The sequence below is a fragment of the Strix aluco genome, chromosome 3 (assembly GCF_031877795.1).
Source record: "Strix aluco isolate bStrAlu1 chromosome 3, bStrAlu1.hap1, whole genome shotgun sequence".
NCBI classification, from domain to species: Eukaryota; Metazoa; Chordata; class Aves; order Strigiformes; family Strigidae; genus Strix; species Strix aluco.
In genome coordinates, this window is record NC_133933.1 from 48,579,762 (window position 1) to 48,605,510 (window position 25,749).

Sequence of the window (25,749 nt, forward strand, 5' to 3'; positions counted from 1 at the left end):
AAAGACAGGAGGAAATGAGCTTGAGGTTGTGGCTGGAAAGTTAGGAGAGCTGCTCTGTCCCTTTGGAAAGGAAGTACTTTATATGAAAGACCACGGATACAGTCAGGAGTTTCATAACAATGTAAAATTACAATGATTCCTCAGATTTCAATTCAGCCATGTCAGATGAATGCACAGGCAGCAAAGAGTATAATCTACCCCAAATAACCTGCACTGAATTCACTCTTTTACATAGACTGTAATATTATGTTTGTAGTAGCCCTCAAAAATCAGTCATGAGACTGAGGAAAACTGGAAGTTTTTTCCAACAGAAATACTTGGAATAAACAAGCAGGATTGTAACATTATATTCTCTATTTGATGAACTTTAGTCTAAAAGAAGCAAAAGCATTGTGGTTTTTTTAAAATTCTACAGTTTGGAAATTCAGTGAATATCAGATTAGCTCTAAAAAATGTCATAAATACTGACCCGATATTGATGAAATGGTCTAATAGATTGCCTTTGATTTCAGCAGATAAGGGGAACCACAGCCTGGGGGTCAGGAGGTCAGGAAAGGATGAAGGAGAAAGTGGTGGTTTCTCTTAGTCACTCTCGTGCTTCTCTCTATTTTTAGGTGAAACTATACTATGGCACACATTTACTACAGATATCTTCTTTTCCCCCCACCCACATGGGCACAAGGTATGTGCGCTGTTTGTGGAGGTTCTGTATGATACACAACTTTTATCCTTCATCAACTTGATTCCTGCCAACTTTTAGGAGTTTGCAATTTACATATTGTTGTAAAAAGCAGAGATTTCTACAGTCTTCCTTGGGATGTGATTGGTGGATCTTGTCTGTTTTTCTCTTGCAGTATGAGAAGAAAGCAGGTATAATGGGTTCTTGCTGTCTTTTGCTAGCCAGTCATTGCTAAATCTGTACACCTTTTGTTAAAATAGGCATGATGATTTTTTGAAATGCTGGAGTAGAAACTTCAAGTTTCACTCTTACGTGACAATGGCTGTGAGCACTGAAGATGTGTTATTCTATGCTATAAGCCCTGTATTTTTCACAATAACAAGACATCTCTTTATAAAGACCTGCTGCTGCTTATCATTAATCCCTCAACTTCTAGACTGGATTTGGTTAATGCTTTTGGGGAATGAATCTGGATCATTAATTAACAGTACCAGGGATATCTGTAATAAGATTACGCACATGGTTTTACATTCCCATGACTCAGACGATTTTCTGTTGAATTAATGGGAATTTTGCCATTGCACTCAATGCACTCAACACTGGAACTGTCATTGCTGATAAAACAGTAATAATAAAACAGCTAAAAAGGAAATTAAATTTTAAAAGTAGACAAATTAAAAATATTAGCTTATAGAGTAGAGGGAGGGAGGGTCACAATAAGCTGTGAATCCATAGAAAAGCTAAAAGAGGGCAAAGAATTAGGCAGAAGTATCCAAGAGAGAGAGGGAAAGAGAGGACCACCAGACAGGACAAGCCAAAGACAGATGGACAATAGTTCAGGGAAGTATCAGAACACAAATACAAAACACACCTGGAATCAGAAATAAGAAGAACATTGGGTTAATTCAGGAAAACTGAAGCACCTGCCTATTGGTAGGAAAGTCAATGTGTCCTTTGGACAGAGCATAGGAATTCAGCAGATCCCATTCCTTTCAGCTGGAGTGAAAAACAGGCTACTAAAAGCACAAATTTCTATTACAGGGAGGCTCCTTAACCTATAAGGTGTTGTTTGGGGTTAACATGTATCCTTGTGCAAAGAGACTTCCAACTTATTCTTTAGCTGAGTCTGATCCTTTCACCACAGCCACCAGGACAAATTCTTTGGAGAATCCAGCTGATTTGTATCCCTCCCGTCACGCAAAGCAAACCTGCCAGATACGGCCTCAGGAGTGTTCACTGGATGGCACATGGATATGAAGTAGGAGTAGCGAGGACAAGACTGGCACTTCATCTGAGGCTCCCCTGGCTGGTACGCTATGGTCTTAGCATAACCCTGGGGGAGCATCAGCTTCTGCTGTCACTTACAGTAGGATAAGGCATGCTCTGATCTTTGCTAGGAACTGGACGGATGCCTGGATGATGGTAGGATAAGGGACCTGAGAGCAAGAGACAGCCTATCCATCTCCCTCTTGACTGTACTGAACCTCCATTAGGCAGGCTCCAGCCTCTGCACTGATGGCAGATTCATTCTCCTGAGATCTGGAACAATGAAACCTTCCCCCAGGGGTGGCTGTTTGTGCTCTTTTTCCCTCGCCCACTCCCAGCAGATGCAGGTCTGGATGTCAGGTTAAATTTTCACTGAACTGTGAAGCAGCAGGAAAGCAGATTTATATCCTGCACATTATTTCCACCAGCGTTCCCCCCAGTGTATATAAAACATTACTATAACTCTGTCCTAGGGTTTTGTTGATATTAACAAATCACTTGAATTTTGCTCTAAGTAATTAAAATTAAAGTACCTTTTATTGCAGTTACAGGCAGGAGGCAAATGTGGCTGGGGCCTTGTTATTCAGATATGTGTAATAATTCAGGCAGCAGCATATATTTCTTCAGCTGCTTTTCTTTCATAGAACAGTCTAAAGCCTTCAGCAATGCAATACACAGTTCCTCAAAGCTTCAAAACATAAATCTAGGTCCCATACCACCTAATGGAAATAAATAGCACAAATGCCAAGCAATTTTTTTCTGATTAGCAATGTATAAAACACCTTCCAGATAAGTTATAGCTGTTTTCTGTAGTAACTCACTGAAAAGAAATAACTCTTCAGTGTCAGTTTAAACCTGGCTTGGATATTAGCATTTCCAGTGCAAAATGTAAAACAAACTGAGTATTGCTCATGGAGACCTAAAAAATAAAGCTTTAGACTGAGTCCAGGCTCTCTGGCTCTTTTAGACACCTCTAGGAATAAGCCAGCACTTCATCAGAAGTAAACATAAGACTTGCTGTTTGCTCAGTCTTTCCCCCACTAATGGCATTTGTCCAGGATTGACTTTCTAGAGAGGATTAAAACAACAACAACAAATGCATAAAGAAAAGAAGGGAAAATCAGTAAGCAAATGCATTTATAGGAGACTGGAAGGTTGTAAGGCTCTCAGGCCCTATTTGCTGGAGCCTTTAATCACTGTATAGGGCATAGCTAGTGCATTTAAAGGAACTTTAGGAACCCTAATTGAGAAAACATATATACTCCCCAGCCACAAGATTATATATGGGAATTGACAAGCTTTTTCTTGGTTTCTTTTTTCCATGAAAAAGCTTATCTGGTGCTCTTTTCCAGATTGTTCAGATGAACAAGGGAGGTTCCAAGTAGAGAAGCAGAATCATACCTGGAAGGCTTGCGTGAGATAGATGAAAGAAGTAAAACACAGCTTTAAATCTACAAGGACCTAAGACCACTGCATAACTAAGCTTGAGGTAAGTTCTTGCCAGTCAATCAGGAGGAAAGAACTTGGTTTTGTTACCCAGGAACTCAGAATAGTTTTTGTCATCCCAACATTTAAGAACTACTCATATAATCACTGTGTAAAATAAGGTCATAGAAGGCGTATCTGTGGGAGACATTTTCTTGAATGATACTTCTGTGTCTGACAAAGCAAACAGGGCATCAGCTGAAGATAACAATCCAACGGCAGAAGACAGGCAGAAGCATACAGAACTTATTAGTGCAATTAAGACTACAGAAAGGGAGGACGTGAAATGCTAACAAGGCAAATGTTGGGAATGCGAGTTGGCTTTGCTGAGATAAATGCAACAGAGCTCAGTCCAAAACAGCATCCAAACAAATATTCACAGAGAGCCTGCAACCATTTCATTATTTCAGGAGTTTACTTGAAAATTACTTTAAAAAATAAGAATGTTTTTGCTGTCTGGACAGGATCCAGATGTGGATCCCTTAGGCCAATCTTCCATCAACTGCAGAAGCACTACAGAGAAATTCCCCAAACTACAACTCTAAGTTTTAGAGGACTACACTTAGATTAAATGTGTCCCTTAATTTCTATATTTCAGTGTAAGTAAAACAGGAATAATATGGCTTCATCTAAGTTAATGCTATATATTTTAAAGAGTTCTGACCCTGCTCTCCCTCCTCTGGCAGTGTATAAGATACATAAAAATAAAATAAGCTGATTGCATTTTAGTCAATCTATACCACCTACATTAAGCTTCACCCCATTTAACTGCCAGGTAATGTCTTATTGCTAACTGTCTAAATCCTTAAGCAGCAGGATTGGTTTAAGTCCTTTTGCTTAAAAAGCAGCCTTCTTTATCTTGTAGAGCATCGTACAACTACTCCAAAAGGTATTATTTCTCAATTAAGACAATACCTAGATAATGACATTCTATCTGATCATTTTAAGTAGGTTAGCATAGAGCCAAACTATATGTTTTTATCTCACTACATCCTTATCTCCCCTATCTTATCAAACATAACTTTGTCATATTTTATCGCTAATCGGGGAGAATCGCTAATCGGGGAGAATCTTAAACAATTCACCCTTAAGCAGTAGTGTCATCTATTCATCACACGCTCTAATCATTGAATACCACCAGAATTAGCGTTCAGCCGTTTGCATTCACTGAAAAAGCCTTTAGCTGTGGTGTGGATATTCCATTCCACCTGTTACTCCCTTCCTGGGTCACTGCATGAAAAGTGAAAAAACCCTGTGTATTTTATTTCACAGAACTTTTACCCTTCCTATTATTAATTGTGGGTTCGGTTTTTTTAAATTTTAGACAGAAAAATAGTCTTTAACTGAAGAGACACCATGTCCTATTGCATTACCATCAAAATGACTGCATTTCAGTGTGCAGAGCTGCGTAACAAGTTCAGTCAGCCTGGTCTCACTTCCAGATACTTCGTAGTTTCAAAATTTGTTTTCTCTGCTTCAGGGGAAGTCACTCAAAGTCACCGAAGACTTTGTTTCAAATGTTAGTATGATGTCACTATACACTGGCAACAACCAGGGTCATTATGATCTGCCTTTCCTGTCTTTCATTCTTTTTACCCCATTCAGCATGAAGTTTAGTAAAGTGTTTTAATCTTGTGGTTTTCCTGTGTTTCACCTGGAGAAATTTTGTTTTCTTTTTTATTTCCAATCCAAATTAAGTACAATGCATCTGGTATGAAGAAATTGCTACCCAAAAAGACTGCCAATGACTGCCTGATCAGTGCTAAGAGTTTTGGGTTTCTGGGTTTTTTTTTTAAGATTTGGAAAACTTTGGGGTGAAAGGCACTGAAGAACAAGCAGAAGTCATTACTGCTTCTCTTGTCACTTAGATACTAACATTCTGATGTTCTCCTGCCTGCTTGTATACTGTATACAAGCATTAACAAACTACATTTAAGAAAGAGATTAGCAAAAAAGTGGTACCCATGAATGTACCAAATGGGGGAAGGGAGGTTCTTTGCAACTCCACTGGTGCGGAATGCCAAATGCTTAATAATTTGCCAGTAATAGGGGGGAGTGAGAGACTATCTGCTGCTGGAATACGACCATCTGAAAGAAGAAACAGATCATTTATAAAATGTTAATGACTACAGAAATTCCATAATTAGAATCACTGCTACTTCTGCTGCAGATAATACAGATGGATAAAAGGGAACAGAGAAGATCCTCCAGGCTTGCAGGAAAATTTTTTGCTGTTCAGCACTAAGGAAGATTATGAGACTCCAAAGGCTAAGTAAGAGAGGAGGAGTCAAAACAACTCTGAGTAATACATAAGATATAAGATTGTGTAAGAATGGTTTATGATTAATCTCAATCAAAGGCATACTTTATTGTGTTTTCATTTTTTGTTTCAGACTTTCCCTCTTCAGCATGTATCTCAATGTGAAGAAGCCTTAGGGATTTGCCATGGATCTCAAGAACAACTTGGAAATGAGCCTCAGATTCACAAGAATGAATGCAAGTGAGCATAGCAGAAAATAATTTGTATTATAGCCACATAAATTAGCATATTGTAAGTCACCCACTTTTATCTCCCATGTCAGTAACATGCCCTGATTCCTCACAATACCCATATATATTAGGAAGCTGGATGTTTCATCAGCTGAAGCCAGGGCAGTGGCAATGGGAGGACTGCTTTCAAATGTTAAGTCTTTTGATATATATGTGTTCTGGGTTTTTCTGCTATACTGCATGGTTTATAATTTCATGGAGAGCACACTTGGTGCTGAGATTACCTCTCAGCATGTTGCAATTCCAGGCCTCATACTATGCAAAAGTGTCCAGGCACATAATCAAAACACCAAATAATGAAGCTTCAACTTTAACTGACTTGAGCACATCTTCAGAGATCTGTATCTGCTTACAAAGTGATTTCCTGAGTGGGTCTAAGTAGATATTTAAGGATAAGAATCTGCATCAGTGCTTTACTGATGCTGGTTAGCCTCCCTCCCTCCACATCATCCATTTGATTTATCCCTAGAGCACACGTTTCCCATTCTTTCAGTTGATGTTGTTGAGAGCACAGTGTAACTCCACCCAAAAAGTCCCATCCTCTCCTGAGTCCTACTGAACTTACGGTCTCAGTATATTTTTCATTGCAGAAGTCCCACAGGTTAGTTTTGCCCCATGTGAAAAATACTACTCTCAGTTTCACAGCTGTTGCCTGTTTTATTTGGTAAGTAATCAAGAACAATCCCCTTTTTTTCTTGTTTTATGAGAAAATTCAAACAAGACAAGTCTGAAACATGGTCCCCAAATAATTTTTTTGTTTTGCCTGCACTCTCCTATTTAACACTTCTCTAAATTAAACAACTCTGTCTTTCCCTCCTCTCTTCATTCTGTAACTTCTCTATGACTCTGGTCTTTTTCCCACCTTGTTTCTCCTATTCCTGCTGAAGTTGGTCTGTGAAAGGTTGGCCAACACTGGCCACAACAGCTAAATATGGTGTAATAAATGATGGATTTATAGTTATGGGGAATTATGTTACTTCAGTATGGAACCCAGAAAGACTCTGTGAGAAGAGTGTTTCTTTAAATGTAATGGTCTGACTTAATGTGATTAGTCTTGCCAATAACTCTGACAAAAGTCAGAGAAAGAAAAGAAGGAACTCAAAATATTAAGTTGCATTTTAATGTTTTTAATGTTAAGGGAGATAGAGAGCTGGCTGTGTGTCTTTCTTGTAAGTCTATTTGTGAGACCAAAATGCTGTACAAGAATTGCCTTTCATAATACATAAATTGCATTTTCCTACAAGAAGGAGGAAATGTTCACAGTACAAATCATTCTGTCTGAGACAGAAAGAGACTGCAGTGTAATTAGCAGGATACAGCTGTTGTGAAAAGCCACCTCCCCTACAAAGAGAGGCTTTGCACAGTCCAATCTAGACAGGCTTGAGCAACATTACAAACACATTCAATATATCCATTATAATGTCTCAAGCATATTTGCAGCCAACCCAGGCTGCAAATACAATACATTTCCCTAAATGGATTAATAAGAAAGCGGACATCCTAAAATTGCTTTGACATATCATTTATACATATTGTCACCCTGACAACTCTTAAATGTCAGAGAAACTCCAACACAGAGATTGTGTGCAAAGAACCCACAATTTATTATAGTCTACAATGCAGCATCCTGGATCTGTTGATTAGCCCTTGGCTGTAACAGCTAAGACATGTCTCAGAAGAATTTTAGAAGACAGCTAGAATATCTTACATATCTTTGGTTTTATCTCATGTCTTCCTTTTTTAACATTCTTATTTATAACTATGTTTTCAGGTTTATGATCAAGAATGTAGCCTATTGCTTTGTTAGACAACGCTTATTTTCATTTACTTTATGCCTGCCCAGCCTTTAAATCTCATGAGACAGATACATTACTTTCTCAGAAGCAAAAGGTTCAAATAAAGCGTTACTACAGTCAGATTCTAGATGCCTGCAAACCAAGACACAGCTTGGACTTCCAAACAACAGCAGCTGAGGAAAGTGTGCACTGCTGTGGATGAACTGTTACATATGGAAAACCATGTGGAAATAAATGACAAAAAATGTGCATGGGCACCTTACACTGTCTTTAGAAAACTCATTTGTGACAGAGCACAGGTGTTGGCCAGCTTCCCAGGCCAAGCATGGGTGCCCAGTGCAGGCACAAGACTCTCACAGGCATTTGGGGAGTGAGGAGAGGAGGTGTGTGTGCTCCGGCACCTGGGAGCTCTGTAAGCACAAGGCCTTGCTCAGCCAGCTGGGGTGAAGACCTCAAGCCTCCTACAGCACTTGACTGATTTTGGGAAGAATTTGTGAGCGAGTACTTCTCTCTCTGCTGCTTCTGTGGATGTGTTCAAAGAATTTCAGTGGAGCAGAAAGGATCCTTTTCTCCCCTTCGGAAGCTCAGTTTGTTACTTGCAGGAGGAGATGTCCTGACTTTCCTGAGCATATCTGCACAAGCCTACTGTGTGAACTATGTCTATTGACCCTCAGGAGTAAGGTATCTGTCGTCTAGTGTTAAGGGTGAGATCCAAATTCCACAGCAGTCAACAGAAAGGTATATGCTGATATCTGTGGAAATATCACTCCTGGCTTAGGCAACTTTGGGTAACTCACCAGATGCTCAGTTGGCCTATTCCTGCTGAAGTCCATGGAATTGTAGCAGAAGAGAAAATGTCCCAGAGCAGGAAACTTTCGATAAAGTCACTATTTTTTCAGCAGTGAACAGGAATGTCGGGAGTGCTGGAAAGTGCAGAAGGTTTTCAGTGGAGGTTGAAAGAACCAGAGCAAGGGATTAGAAAGCCCAGGCTTGTCTCATCTGTGAACAGCTACCTGACACCTGAACTTCAGATAAAATAATGATATGGGAACTTCATGAAAAATGTGTAGGTATTGAGAACACCATATTTACAACCAGTACATATGACATCTAAAAATGTATTGTAAAAAAATCTTCACATAGACACATTATTTACAGAAAACTCACTGTAATTTTGCACTAGAAGGCAAGAGAGAAAAAATCCTGAGAAATTTGTTCAAGTAATTCTAGTGATACAACATCTAGTTTTACTTGCTTCCTAATGCTGTCCTTGCATTCATACTTAAGTGGTGCGTGGTAATGAACAAATAAGAGAAGATTGTTATTAGAACCAATGATGTACTGTATACTGACTTATTTTGCACTTAAGATATGCCCTATCTCAAATACTTCTCTTTGGTTTGATTCTTACCGTAAAGGCAATAGAAACTGCTGCTCTGCCTTTTATAAAACATCTTTGTCACAGCACTAGAATTGGACTCTAACTCACCAAAATGCATTAGACTTTCACACAAAGCACGATAGGACTTTTCCTCCTCACTCAGCCATTTTGGATGGTTGTTACAATCATGCTGAGATTGTTCTGATTTGACTCCCTCAGTTATGCCTTTTAGAGCTGAGACGACATTCTGCTTGCAGTATTACTAGGTATATTTGGCATTTGCTGTGGTCAAGTGTGGCTGTTGTTAGTGTGAAGCCACATAAGCAGAGACTTGTCTCAGAAAGGGCTATGATGGCAGTGAATCCCTGAGTGAAAGTGGGGGAGGATGGTGCATGGAAAGAGTACTGGTAAAAGCATCATCTGTATTACTGTATATTGTGTGTGTTGTCTTTGAATAACCCAAAACAGAAAGCTGAGAGTATGTTAGGATATGCATAGTGAATACTTTAGATACGTGACTTATAAATATGACACAGTCCTGGAAATGTAGCTACCATCAGTAATTAGCACAGTTATTATTTCACAAGATGCAGTAACCATTCAAACTTGAAGGAACGTGTTAATTAAGAAACACAGAGAAAGAAAGGTCCCACTTACTATATTTGCATTTTTTAATTTCAGAGCTTGGTCCCAGAGAAGAGGGTAAAAGGCTGCGTCACCACAGCCATTTGCTCATAAGCACAAAATTTACCTGCTGGTGGGCGGCAGGACTGAGATGACAGATCAGAAGAGGAGAATCCATCCTAAAAAGAGGAACAGTATAGATTCAAACTGTAGGAGAGCTCCCAAGACAAATCAGAGTGGCAAACTAAGTTGCCTATTCTGCTAGGCAGTTTTGGAGACCCACTCCATGGGCAGGGGATTGCTGCTGAAAGGACACCCTGGCTATCACTGCCAACTCCACACTCAGAGCCCTGGCTGCCATGCAGATGGGGTACTCCAACACTGCAGGCTGTTGTTTTCTGCTTCGCTTTTTTGTTTTGTTTTCCGTTATCCAGAACACCACCCTTCACTAGAATAAACTTGTTGTTTGTATTTTAGGCTAATATTTGAAACAGATTTGGGACAACTTAATGACTCTTGGTTTTCCTACTTCCTGGGTAGTCTGAAATCCAAACTAAGAGGGGTGTGCAGAAACCCCTTGTGTCTGCAGCCTAGTATCTATGAAGGGACCCGTTGGCACTGGAGGTGCTTATTGCCAAGCATAACAGAGAAATCAGCCCTGCCATATCTCACCCACCACCTCACAGGCAAAGAATGCAAGGAAGAGATCATTTACCACCTTGGGTGACTCTCAGGTTAACAGAAATATATTTGTATGGAAAGATATCTATATTCCAGAAACCTAGAAAGGGTGACAAACTTGTAAGGCTGGAAGACAAATGAGTAATCTTACAAGAGTAGACAGAAGCAGAGTTTTGTTATTCTGAGCTGTTACAGGGTACATCAATTAGTTTTCAAGTAGCCTACATGGCAGCAAAGGGTAGAAACACTTCTGTTGCTGACAGTATTAAAAACAGATCAAAAGATCAACACTACAAATATTGTAAAGTGGGATTTGAGTTTTACTTGTGATTAGCTATTAGCAGTGGAAATTACCTCTCGACTGTGTCCCAAAACATTCTTTTCATGCAGTCAGTATGACCCAAAGGTGAGTAGCACCAGTGGAAAAAACTCTTGGGTGAATTTGTGTCTGCCCTGCAGTGAAGAAGAAATGCTTTAGTCATGGGGGAAAGGATTTCATCCAGTGAAGATCCAGTGAAAGTTTACACCCAGTGAGCACTTCAGACAGAAATAACACATCTCCCTTCTCTTCCCCACCTCCTCCTCTTGGTTGTCTCTTGAACATCATCAGGAGCTTCTTCTGAAGATCTTGCAAACAGTCTTCTTAAGAGCAATAGTAGGTCCACACCTGCAGTATGGTTCGGGGAAGCTTTCTCTTACATGTATAAAGAATCCAGGCTTGAGTGAGCTATAGAAATGATAACATTTACAGTAAGAAAACCATGTAAGGAAACTGTCTGAAAAGAGTAATATTGAGTGTGCTGCCCCTCCTTCCACTCCTTAAACTAAGGACTAGTCATCCATCTTCAGATTTTTTAAAATAAGGTATTTTTAGAAGCTATATGAAGCAAAAGTAATTTTAGCAGCACCATTCATAAGTTTGACAGCTTCTATAAGGTAGGAAAAATAAGAAATGTGAAACAAATACATGGGATAGGAGTAAAACCCCTAAACTGCCTAATGACCAGCTAAAAATATATTTTGATGCATACTTTTCAAGGCCTAAGAAAATTAGAAAGATTTCAAGAAGTAGTTATTTCAACTGGGCTATGAAGTCTGTAGGATAAAAGCTATCAAATAGTGCCCTGGGTTATATTTGTGATATTTTGAATACACTTGGTGTCCTTTTCTGTCATCACTTGCTTAATTCTATAGTCAGCCCCAAAAATGCATGTGTTCATAAACCAAGTTCTGCTTTGAGGAATGACTGCATTTGACTTTTAATTTCAGTGGCGCTTGGGTGCAAATATCTCAAACCCTCCATGTTTAATACGTGTCCTTTGTTTTGTTCCCCTCTCTAGCCCATGGTACACTGCAGAGTCCAGAATTCAAGTGCATCTCTAACTTTCCTTATCCAGTGTTACTGAGTCATAGCAAAGTGATTATTAAAATACACATTCCCATTCTATTCCTCATTCATTTCAGGTGAAAATGCCAATTTAAAGTTCTGTTTGTCTGAGCTCTGCAGCTTTAAGTGTGGCCATTTGAGATTGTCTTCTGCCTTGCACACCATCAACAATCCTTTCCAGGTAAGTTTCACTTAAAAATATCTTTAGTATGGGTAATTGTATTACAGGTAATTGCTTTAAAATCTTTCCTGCATAAGATCCCCAGTGACTTTATAGTTGAGAAAGAAAACAACGTATTTTTCTTGTAAATGTACTGAGTATGAACTTAATACAGAGTTTCTCTCTCCTATGTGTTCTGGGCTGAAACCTCTGCACACCTTGTGGGGAAGATGCACAGACAAACAGAAGCTGGCTCCCTTTTAGGCTTTCTGTATTTTGGAGAGGAGGAGAAAGGGGAAACTTTCACTAAGAAAGTGAATCGTTTGTCCTGACATGTTCAAGTTCATGGAAACCCTAAAAAACAGTTATCCTAAGTTAAAGCTTTGCCCAGTGTCAATCCTGCTCTTATTTTAAAATGTCGTTAAACAAATTAACCTACACTGATCTGGATTTTTAAAGAATGCCAACAAATCCTCACACAGAATCAATGGCATGTCTCTTGGACATGCTGTATGACATCAGCATGTACAGAATCTGAACCAGTAGGTCAGTCTCTCTCATTCTGCAAGGATGATGCAAAAGCTGCCTTACTACCAAAGGAAGGAGTTTCTTTTCCAGATGAAGAAGCTCACACATGAGAAAAGCTGCTACACATATCAGTCTTTCTGCTGCACAAGGATCCAACTTACTGAAATGTCACAAGACTCCCTGTCAAAAATACAAAGCTTATTTGCCAGTGACACTCTCCTACTCTGCTGCAGCCCACAAAATGCTTAAAATAAGCAACCAAAGGTAAGCTTCAAAGCCTTCTGCCTTGAGCTTTAGTTTCAAACAAAGCAACTGAAATTTAAACAGAGGAAGTAAATGTTGTTCTGTTCACGATTTCACCCTTCAACCAGAAATAAATATAAACCACCTTATTCCTTAACTATTTCATGAAACTGTGAATCAGATGAGTATTCATAAAAGCGCAAAGTGTTGTTAAAAGTTACCACTGTGGTGCAATCTTCAGTAAGAAAACAGAGTGCTCGGGTGACCCTGCCATCTTTGGTCACCTTGTAAGTATGGAAAGACTGTCAAAAAGTTCTCCAATGCATCTCTGTATTTTCTCTATAATACTACTAGGCAAGTACATAATAGTGGAGGCTGTAAAATCCTGAACAATCTCTTACCATCAGCTGCTGTCTTCAGCTATAGTCAGCCCAGCAGGCTTTACCTCAGTAACCAGACTGAGTCAAGAGAGAGACAAGGAAGCGCCTACATGGCTGTCCATACCATGTAACTGTGTTACACAGGCAGATTTATGCATTATGGTATCCTGTATCAATTGTTTTGTCTGCTCTTTCTGGCTTTCATCCCTGCTTTTTGACCCACATGCAGTGAAAGCAGAGCTCCTGCCTAACTTTCCTCTGGATTGCCCCATGGCAGGTCATGGTCTGTGCTATGTGTCTGCTGGGTGACCCCTTTCTGTCTCAGCCTATGACAACTGTGATTCCCCTTCGTTCCTGTCCCATTCTTTTACCATATTTCTGTTCCTTAATTTCAAGTCAATGATTTTGCAGCTTGACCCTCTCTTCCCTCAAATCCTTCCCAGGTTACAGGGGGCTGAAAAGCCACATTTCCTTATACCTGAGCCATAAGGAGGCACTGCTGAATGTCCTGGGAAGCACGCTGGGGAAGCAGATGTTAAAACTGAGATTGTTAAATACTCTGGATATGGAGCAGCATGAATGAATTTGAAGAGATGAGCTTCTAGCTGCTCTGTAAGTGACATGAGAAGAGTTAACTGCAGTTTGGGTAACACAGAGGAACAACTTCAAAGAAAGAAACCCTGAAATGTCAAAGAACAGTTATCAAAACAGATCATTGTTAACAAATGGCTGTTTATTGCTAACACAGAGCAAGTGTATGATTTGAAGCTGGATTCTTTCTGTAAGTGTTTACTAGAGGAAGAGACAAAAAAAGACATTTGTATCCTATCAGTTGTTCATAAAACTCACAACTGTTTCCATATGGCTCACTACTACAGCATATATGACTTCCAATTTTTGGTCTTTAAGAACAATCCACTAAGTGAAACACTCTCTCAATATTAGTGTAGATACATCCTATTCCCAGTCTAATTTTTTAGAGGAAAATGAATTTGAGACAGTGACTGGAATAAACTTCATGGACTTGAAGTTCTCAGAATATCATGCATGCTTGGACAAAATTTACCATATCACAGTTAATCTGTAGATCTATGGAGGATTATATTGCTTAGTTTGGGTTTGTCACCTCAGTTTTCCTGTCTAAGTTCATGTGAGTATCTGTGCATCTTTGGAAATGCCTTGGCACCTCTTTTGTGGTAGGAATTAAATCAGTAACACAAAATGCATAGTAGCAAAACTACACTGCAGAACATGATCTCATGAAAGTGCTGCAGAGAGGAGGGATTGAAGTTATTCAGACAGTTTGAGGCAAACACCTTGAGACTGTTTTCAGGAAATGCTCTCTGGGACGTTTCATCCATAACTAATTTCTGTTACTGTGGCTTTTTTCTGCATGTGTTCAAGCAGGTAAGAAATGGGCATCAAGTGCACATGCCAGCCGAAAGCCTCATTCCCTTGCTTCTGTGCAATACAGAGGGTGATCGGTTTAGTACCCCTCTGCCAAATAGTGAGTCAAAGATAGTAAGAAACCTTTGCTGCTCACCTCAGCTTTCACTGGCAGTCATGCAGATACAACATTATGAAGCCACATATGCCAACATCCATTAAGTGTCTTTATTGTAAATATATTTTTTTTTCTCTGACAAGCAATCTCACCGCACTTGAAGTGCCACTAACACATTAGTGTGTAATTGAAATAACATTTGCAATGCCATCTGAGAAAAGGCTTCAGCTTGAAACTTATTAACAACCTAAGGATGAAACAAAACACTTAAACTATAATTTGAGGAGTAGGTAAATATCTAGCAGGCTTTGATGGCAAAGGAGCTTATCACCATTTGGCCCACTGTGTGAGAAACAAAAAAGCAAACTAGAGCAACTCTGCCTGGCTACAGTGATATGCAAGGTAATGTAAGGAAAAAAATCAGCTACCCAGGGAGACAGTGTGAGCTCTCAAATCTTTAAAACACAGAGACGCAGAAGTTACAAACCATGGCATTGCACGGGTGGAGCAGAAGACTGTTTGCCCTCCGGGCAGGGTGCTGAGGGCTTGCTGGCACCTCAGAGCAAGGTCAGGCTCAGCTGGTGCCGGGGACAGGTCAGCCACGCCAGCCTGGGTAGCCGTGGCAGGGCAGGGATAGCAGTGGTGGGTGCTTCTGTGCGAGACAGCAATGGGCGCAGAAGCTTGTGGGGATCCGGGCACACAGGTTGGTTGCTACTGTGTGCTAAAATCCGTGTCCTCCCAGCTAGTTGGAGCAAGCTGACAAAAAGGAGCGAATATCACACCTTCATTTTATGCATGGACATGTCCCCATTTTTTTCCAGCAGAGACTATGATATCAGAAAAATCTGGAGCTTGTTCCTTCCCTTGCCTTCCAAAAGTAACGGGAGGCGCCGCCTGCCTCTCCTCTTCAGGCCCCAGTGAAGTGAGAGGTTGCTGCTACTCAGCACTGCCCTGGTGTCAGTGAGACCTCACCTACACACCAGTGCCTTCACTAGAACAACTGCACCAGTCAGGACAGTGAAGAAGTATCTTGTCCATAAAGTATGTGACTTTACCAGAAAACGGCCCAGTATAGCTGTCACACTGTCAGGAAACCCTTTTGCTGACCTATGTTGCTTTATTTCTGGATTAGGCTGTACAGGCAAAAACCCTCCTGGTAAGAAGTAAATTTAGGAGTGTTGCACTCTGTTAGTGAAGCCACATCTGCAAAACCTTCTTCAGTAGAGACAAAGGCTGAGTTGGTCGATGCTTGCAAAAGAACTAGAGATCAAGACCTGGTTTTAAGTTCCAAGTAAAAGAAGCCCATTCAACCCACTGGTCACAGAACTGTGAACTGCCAAAGATTTAAATCTCCTAAAGCAGAGACAGTAGCAGGTATGACTGCTGGGGGGCAGGATTTAGGCTGAGGCTAAGATAAATCTGACATGACAGTAAGGTGGGGGCAAATATACTGAGGCTGGTGCCAAGACAACCAGATAAAAGCCTTCTGAGGTGCAATGTTTTTTGTATCTCAATATACCAGGTGTTTTATGCAACCACAAACTAAATGCATTTAAAATTTGCAACTCATACAGCAGTTCCAGAACTTGTTTCAGGTTGAAAAAACAGAGTTCGCAATAATCTCAGGCATTAGGGCCTCTTCTCAGCTGTTATTTGCAAATTACGAGTGCCTGGGAGAGCTAAACCCCATTACACAGCATGTGACATCAAATGTTTGAGATTTTACGCAGTTTTCTACATTATTAATTTTCTACCTGATGGCAGTGTGCTCCTATTATTTTTGCCTCCCACTCTTGTTCTGTGATGAAAACCCTGCAGTAAAAATTCAGGTTAATTCCTTTTATTTTTCTCCCTCCTGCTGCTGTTCTGTCAGAGCTGCTGCAGGAAAGAAAAACTGTAGCAGAACAGCCTAATAAAAACATTGCTCTGCCCCTTGTGATATTGACAGAATTTCACAGCTCCCTCTCTCAGACAGTAAAGAAAACTGCTCTTAATTTTCATGTTCCAACTATTATTTTCCCATCGTCACAGGGTAGCAGAAAATCAAACCCACGCACGACCTCCTGCACAAAAGCCACCCCCGGAGCTGCACAAAGAACACTGTCATCTTCCAGTGGCTTCAGTGATCTAGTTTTCCTGATTTGGGTTTTTTTTTTTGCTTTCTATATAGCTATTACTATCTAGCTCATGGCTAGAGACAAAGCAAAATACCAGCTTCCACCCACTCTGTAGCCAGAAGTGAAAGGTGCAGTCACCTCTGTGCGAATTCTCCTCCACGACCTGATCTGGAAGCACAGCACAGAAGGGGATGGAGCCAGGACCAGACACAACACCAAAACAACAAACAAATCCATGATGCCTTCTCTTTGCCTTGTCCAGACACAATAATGTTACTTAGTCATGTATTTTATAACAAAGAACCGAGAATGAGTGCCCTTTGTATCTAACACCAGAGATTTGTATGATTAGCAACGGATGGACTGCTAACAATTCAGGTAAGCACCTAAAAATGTCAATCCCTATTACAACCTTCGAGCTGCAAGGGTTGATTTAGGAGACTATATTACTATATTGCCCTCTAGTGTCCACAAACAAGACAGGTATCTTATTACTGTTTCCTCTCAGCACTTCTCTTTCAGTTTACAGCCTTACATGCTACTGAAGAGCATGCAAGGGGTTCACAGTATCAGGTACTAGACATGCACTGCTCAGCCATCACGGTCACAGCCTTTGCAACTGCTGCATCAAGGTTACACTTTCATTAAATCACGTAAAAACTAACAGAAACACTGTTGGTTTAGACCAGGCTGGCAAACCCAGCTTATTGCCATCTGTTCTCCTGCATGAGGAGAACAGCCAAACAACCAAGTCCCCACTGAGGCTGGCCAGGGCCATGCAGGTTGCTGAGACCTGGGGCTTTGCATCAAGGTCCCTTAGGACTCTAGGCATGCCTGGTTGTCTGCATGGGGACCTACATGTGGATGTGAGAATGTGCAACATCTGCCTCGGAGCAGCCAGTCCATGAGGAATGTCCAATATAAAACCACCCAGCTCCATAAGCAGCATTGCTTGTGTAACCTGTTGTAACAGGTTACAAGCCACCCCTCCACATCCAAGTCCTGCACAGAGATGCCCTGGGGACATACCAGGCTCAAGCAGGAGTCTTTAGGTGATGTGTTCTGGCTGACTGGGGTCTGGATGGAGGACCAAAAAGATACCCCATAAAGGGGGAGTATTTCCTCATAGGTCCTAACTTTGGGGTGATGTGGAGGGAAGGTGGTCCCGATCCGTCTGCATACAGGGTGACACTCCTTGAAGGAAAGACATATATAACACTGAAGTTGAGCATATGTGAACTTGGAGAGGTTACTAACACTGACTCCACACAGAAAAAACCCAAAACTTTCTCCTGCTCATCCTCCTAGCATTCCCATTGCCTGAAAGCAAAGATGCCCTCAGAAGAGAAGTGTAGTGACCACAATAGTAACACTTTGCAATGGTTTTATCTAAGCGTAGATATAATACTGGATGTGCAGAAGCCCAGAGAGGTTAACCTGACTTGTTCAAGGTCATAGTACATGGCCACAAATAGATCCAGACCTCCTGGCTCCCAGGCCTGTGCTTAAACCACAACAGAGAGCCTTCCCCTCAGCAAATGTGCTGAGAAGTTGCACAACCTGAACCTACTCGTTATGTTTCTTTCTGAAGTTGCTAACAGCAATCCATAACCTGATACTTCAAACTCAGCGTTACAATTGCGATCTGCTGGTGGTGACCCACGCACTGTCTTTGACTTTTGCAAGTATGTCTGATGCCGTATCAGATTTCTTTTAGACAAAAACCCAATCAATGATTAACAGCTGAGGTGCACTGTATCCTCAGAGATCTTTAAGGATATACAGTGACTTTCAGCATTATTCATGAGACTTAAATTACTTCAAGATCATTTTATTGTTAAGATCATAGTTTAGGTTAGGTACTACTATTTATTCTAACTTCTGAGTTGACAGAATCCTATTCACTTAACTACTTCTGGTTTTCATCTTAAAAGGTGACGGCCGAAGTTTCCTGTTTTTTTGTTTTGTTTTTTGTTTTTTTTTTTTATGGGGTCCTCTCTTTAATGCAGTCTGCTGAAGGAACAATTCTCCCTCCTCTTACTGATTTTTCATTCACTCCAATTTTACAGACACACCCAAGAATTGAGCTGCAGCAGCACTTCTTAGTTCTCATAAGAAGACTATTTTGAACCTTAAAATCTATTATTTAAAACTGCATCAAACTCCAAGTTCTTTTTTTTCTGATTTCACAGAATTGTGTGAAAGAAATACTTAGCATTTCTTTGCTTTTCTTTTTTGTTTGGAGTTGGGGGAGACCACATATTACTAGGGTTCTGGTCTACTGAACTGCTGAAAGGGACTTGCTGTTAAGTTAGTAATAGGAAATGACCAAACCTCAGCAGAGGAATGAAAGAAAGCGGCCTCTAGATGGAAGGTCTAACCAAGCCATCATTAGACTTGGCTTCCGAACCGAAAGCAGGGACAGAGTTTTGGGGATAACAAAACAGAAATGAGTCACTGAATGAAATTCAGTTTTACAGTAGGAAACATAAAAATGTGTTTTACTTCTCAGCATAATAATGTGCCACAGTGCAAGCAGGAATGATCTGCAGCTGCAGTGAAGAAGAGAGATGGATGGCTATTAAAACTGTCTCTGCATGGTAGGCGCTGCACTGAAGCATGCCAGTACGTGCTCTGTATAGAATACAAATGGTCTTTAGAAAGAAAATGTATTTCATCCTTTTCTCTTAATTTCTTCACCACTTAGGCTGTCTTCTTTTCCTCTCACTTCAGAGTTCTAACCTGTGAACCCTGATCACTCCCCCAAACAGGCACAGACCACCTCCCAAGGACAGGAGCTGCTTACGCTGCAGTGTCAATGTGTGCTCCTGCAATACTTTCACACCCGAGAGCTTGTTGTTCAGGGCACAGCATCATTGCTGAACAAAAGTCAGTGCTGTAGCATGCGGGATCAAGAAGAACATGCAGAGGAAAATCTTAGTATTAGTGTCTTAGTACTTCACCTTCCCATTGGGAAATGCTGTAAGATCAAGTAATTGCAACCCTAATGCTGATCTTGCGGAAAAGAATTTAGAATGGCTAAGTTCAAGGAACAAATTACAAAGGTTAGTTAGCTAAACGCAAAGTACCTTGAGAGCCAGATATTTAAAAGTCAATAACCTGAAGGTACTGGTATGTATTGATTAGGAACTTCAGAAGCTGGTAATATGCCAAATTTCCACTGCAATTAATGGGTCCCCAAAACTCTATCAATAGGTGTCTCTCTGCATCTTCGGGTGCTTCACTATTTTTAAATACCTGGACTAAAATCCAGCTTTCAGCAGATAGTTCCATGTGTTAGATGCATCAGGCACACAAAAGTTTTAAAAAATATTTTTACAAAAAAAATTCAAAAAATTACAAAGAAACACATTGTCAAATGTTCCTTGACTAATTCAGCAGCTGAAGATTCTTTCAGAGTAATACTAACTGAAGGGCAAGGTTTTCAAGGGTACACAGGGATAGACAGATGCTTATCAAATTATTAGAATTGGTTTTAATCCTATTAAAAAGGAAAATATCAACACAATTTGATTTATTTCATATAAACACACACACTCCTCAAGCAGGAGGGACTGTCATAGGGATAGGTATTCTAATAATATTTGCCAGCAATGTTCTTTTAAGTGTTTTGTAGACAAGTAGCCCATTGCTTCAATACACTTGTTATACTCATAAATGTATTCCAGAATCCGCTTTATTAGACACTGGTAATAGTCTAAATATTGACTTTCATAATCCTCTTAACAGTTGCTGCTTTCTGCACTTGAATTGACATTCATCTCAGAACAGAGTATACCAATGACTATCCTGTTTACAAATCCTAGGATGTGTTACACAAGATACAAAAACTGAAATGAAAAAAGGAAACATTAAGTTTACTGGCAATATTGAGCTATGTGAAACATCCATCATTTATAAATATAGCTTCTCAACTTCTTTCCCAATAAACATTTCAAATCAATAGTTTTATGCTTCATATGTATCATCTTGACTGACTTGCTATAGAACTGATTCACATTTCCATAGACTTAAAATGCTTATTGCAAAATCATACTTAACTCATAGAAAAAGCTCCAAACACAGAAAACTTAAAACAGAAGAAATATACAATTACTGAAGTAAAAGAAATGCTAATTTCACCTTACAAGTGGATTGAAAGCTAATTACTTTTTATCTGAAAGCAACAAGAAAATGCAGCACTGATGACATTCTCTGCTCTTCAACAAAGCAGGAATAGTAAAAGCCATATAAATTTCCTACAGTATTCTTTACAAGACTGTGGTTCCTATGCCCATGCATTTCTTAGCCTTCCCACTGCTTGCCAATATGGATGCCCCCACCACCCTGGGGAAGAAGCAACTGGGGAAAGGATCAAACTAGCCTAGGAGGGGATGTTTCTGCTCACTCGTTCCTGAACTGGAAGGCTTCTGGACAGATACTAGACAGCAACACATTTCTGGCCCGTATCAACATCCACTATATGCAACTCAGTCAAGTACTTTCTGATTTCAAACTGAAGGCATGAAGAAAAAGAAACAAGCCCCTGCAGTGCCAAAGAAACCAATTCTTGCCTGCTCCCCAGGCAGCTACCAAAGTAGTTCAGACAGTTTATGGTGCCGAGCAGTCAGCTGGCCATGGCCAAAAGGGGGTGTCTGTCCTTCACACTGGGCTCTCTTGCTGCAGGACTGGTCACAACACAGTCTTTCATCTTCTGTTGTGTTCATGGACTTCATCACGATGGCAACCCTTTTTAAAATTAAGAACTACTGTAGAAAACTTGTGTATCAAAACCTGTTCGAAGTAACAGGAACACATCAGTCAAATTCTGATTGTGGGTGTTCTTTTATAATTTATTTTAAAATTCAGGTTTGTTCTTTGGACTCAAGATTCTTCAGATCCATAAAGTTAATAATGTTAAGCCATGTCAAGCTGAAATCTATTCAAAATAATTGGCTTAGAGAGCCACGTTGTCCAGCACCTTTGGAAAAATAGGTTCGCCTCATACCCCCAAGATACAAAAATCTATTAAGATTCACATTTGTATTTTAAAAGTTTATCTATTTTTTGCTTGCCACTTATTGAGGGTGGACTCTCATATCTCTTAATTGAAAAATACTGCTAAAAAGTTACTTGTAGATTACCAAGATTATAACACCAACAGGAGTCTTACATCTTTTTTCTGTCAATCAGAAACTATTGTACAAATGGACTTCTGATTGCTGACAGTGTTCACTTTGGACCACTACAAAAAACCTTCACATCTTTAAGGTGACAGTCACATGCATCAGTACTGCTGCTGAACTAGCATAAAAATCATAATTCATTTGTTATAAATAATACTTTAAAAAAGATATCTTTAAAAAATACCTTTCAAGTGAGGCAAACGTGTTTTCTAAGAAGAAATTATCTTGGTTTACCTGGTTTCCAAGTAAAGCAAGTTTTCCCCAATAACCATTTTGAACTGTCTATGCCAATACTGGCACAGAATAAAATGCCCTTGGTAATGTTTCTGGTGGAATTATGGACAGATCATGTCCTACCTTCTCTCCTACACACACCGGTGGTGTGACTGTTGCATAAGTAGATCTTTATTTGCTCACTTCAATGTTGCATCAGTGAGAGATTACCTACTGAATTATGAAAGTAAAATTTACCTTTTCAATTCAGCCACTGAGCTGAGGGATAAACACCTACTTAGATGCTTGAATTTAAGCAGACAGGATCCCCCTCTGGAGCACTTCAGAGATTTGCATTCATTTGACAGAGAATGCAGGTGCTTATTTTAGGAGGCTTTCTTCTCTAGACATCTAAAAGTCAGATCCAAGCTAGATACCCAGATGCAGAGTTGCAACACCTAGATGCAAGCTGGGTAGGCAGACTGGATCTTATCCCATGTGATTAACATTTTATGAAAGTAGCCTTAAAGTGAAATCTCTCTCCCAGTGGTCTTGCTGCCTTCAAATATGGCCATTAAAATCCTGAACTATTTTTAGCATTTCTATATGATTTATTAAATATTTAAAATTTAAGTAGGTAAGGAAAATTACTGTGCATTGCTGTCAACCTGAAAAACATCTTGATATGAAAAGTTTTGGAGTCTGGAATTCAAAGCTATATTTGGATCAGCACAAGCAAAGTAATGAGGCAACTTCATCCTGGAACTACGGAGAGTAAAAGGAGGTCAAGAAGTATGAATGCCCAAATGAATGAAGAAGCAGACACTCTGATGCTCAGAGAAAGAGAATGAAACAATTGCAAAACAAGAATTTTCAGCTGAAATTGAAAAGCAATTAAATGATACAAGCTTCAGATGAAACAGTCCCATCACTCAAGCATAAAATACCACAACTGCAGTAAAAAATACACTAAACTTAAGAGCTGAAATAGCAAAATCAAAGGAAATACTTCACTATTAGTAAAACAACCTTTTCACTCAAGATAAAAGTACATATATTCTGCATGTTGCATAAAATGTTTTGGTTTTGCAACAAGAAATTATTGTATCAGAGATTTTCAGCTGACTAGATGCTATTAGGACGGTAGCAGATGACCAGATTGATGTCCAGACCCCTGCTATAGCTCAGCTAGCCCTTGTTCTGCAAAGGTTCCTGACAGAATTGTTCTAACACACCCCACAAATCCCAAGAGGTTGCACTTCTCACACGTTCCCATTTCTCTTAGATGCTATGCTGAACACTTACACTGAATTTACGCTCGTGGGGTCACAGAAAGAAGGGCTATGTATCTGTAAAAAGGACAATTAAATGGTAGCATTGGTATCTGTATCTTATGTAGTTAAAATGCCCTTAGGATTTCAAATAAAATGAAGCAATGGAATGCTGAAACATCTTCGAATGCAATGGAAAGAAAGTCTCATTAATAACAATTGGTTAAAGTCAATCAGAGGTGTACAGTGCTTTGCAGATAATTTTGCAAAGCAAAAGCTGCTTTGCTATGAATACATCTGAGTATGCTTGGCACTTGGCGGTGAGTTTAATCATGATAAATAGTGGGAGATGTAAAAATACAACTAATCACTCTGTGAGTATGAAGCATTACTCACCAGAAATTAATGCCTAGTCTGGGAAGAAACTAATTCCTGATGTCCTTTCTGAAATACATATTATTAGACTTACTAATTTTGAAAGTGACTTTCCCAAGGTACAAGATTCAAACACATAAAGTATTTGCTAGTTATCACTCATAAAAACAGATGAAACATTTAAATATGGCATAAATTGTATCACTGAAATGATCTCCTATTGTTGGTAAACTTTTAAAACTTAACCTACACGGGAAAGGCTTTCTAGAAAGCAATTAGTTTTGTGGAAGTAAGTAATCTCAATGTAAATTTCGAAGAGTTACTCTACATTTGTACATCATTTTATTTTTACATCAGTCATCCTTTGGTTGGAGTGAAGTTCCTTCCCCCGCTGTGCTTTTCAAGGACAGCACTCGCTCTGGAAGCTTCATCGGCTGCCTAACACTTCATGCACATTTGGCAGCCCTTCACGTGCCTGCAGTGGAGACTGCAGAACAAAAGCACATGTTGCCTTGGTTTTTGAGATGCTTCAGGGGTCCTCCACTTCTGTATCTCCTAGTGCCCTGACACAGCTGAAGCCCCACCAGCAAACCCCTGAGTAGTCCACAACGCTTAGGCTGTCAACAACACAAACTCATTGCTAAGTATGTGACAGGGTATAAAACCTGTCTTTGCACATGCAAACACATGAACACACCCAGCTGAGGGCAGAACAGAGGGGGTGCACAAGATGCCCACTCTCAGGAGAAAGATGTTTGGCTACCATAGCAGTTACCTAACTGAGTCTCCTTTGTGAACACATCCAGGTGGCTTATCCCTTGGAGATCCTGATCCCTGGAGAATGAGCTCTTTAAGAGCTGTGAAAGACAGCTCCACTGGAGCCAGAAGTAAAAGAATAATGAGAACAGTTCAATCTAAGACAAGCCCTCTAAATTTGATGTGATGTGGGGAAGGGAGTATCTATATATTTGGGGGAAACAATATTTATAAAAATATTTAAACAGTGCAAATTAAAAGATATGGAAAGGATAATGACTCCTAAGAGCAAGAGCAGTACAGTGCTAAAAAGGTTAACACCTAACTAACAGAATAGCTTCCAAGGAAGATTGTGAAAGAAAAGAAAACAAATCCAAGAAACTCAAAGAGAGAATTCTAGGTTAGGGAAATGAAATATATCTTGTAAACTCCTTTAAAAAGCTTCTTAAGAGTTTCTAATTCACATTCTTTTACTCTGTCACACCTCCTCTCAACTCAGTATTTTGAAGATGAAAGCAAATACACTGGAACAAGAGCCAACAGGATCCTGCTGTTTGAAATGATCAACCAAAAAGCACACATTGCACTCTAGCTGCTGAAGCTGCAGAGCTTTTGGCCACTCTAGTATTTTAAACTTTCTCTATTTTCTTTACTATTTTACCCTCTTAGTTGCCTATTATGGGCAAGTTCCTCAAATCTTCAACTCCATGTCAGTAACAGTAAAGACATTGTAGTATTGCTCTCCGTACTTTGGAAAACCTGAATGGACTTATATGACAAGCACATTTTAAGAACTACTCCTCCCTGCCGACTGAGATGGAATAATCAGATCTGTGTACATGCTCCTCTTTCATTACAATTCAGTTGGGCCTAGACAACTAGTATACAAATGCAACAATTTGTGTGCTTATACCTGCATGAATGGTGAAAAAACATTTATACTTGAAAGTGAAAATAAAGTAGGATGTCAATGTCTTGGGAGCAAAAAAGAGTTGGATGATTACAATATAATCTTATAACACAGGGATGCTGAAATGCTCTAAGTCTGCAAAATCTAACTCCTTAATAATGAAAGATTCTTGCACGTAAGCCACTACATTGGGGTCACCAATATCAAAAAAATGAAAAAGTTTCTAACTCTATCCACAGGGATTTCTTTGGGCGACT

General features: G+C 39.8%; 1 protein-coding gene across 1 annotated transcript in view; it reads right to left on the minus strand.

The window, feature by feature from the left end:
- The window catches only part of SLC35F3 (solute carrier family 35 member F3), a 184,123-nt gene that overhangs the window by 75,389 nt on the left and 82,985 nt on the right, over nt 1–25,749 (minus strand). The gene's annotated exons all lie outside the window — the stretch shown is intronic.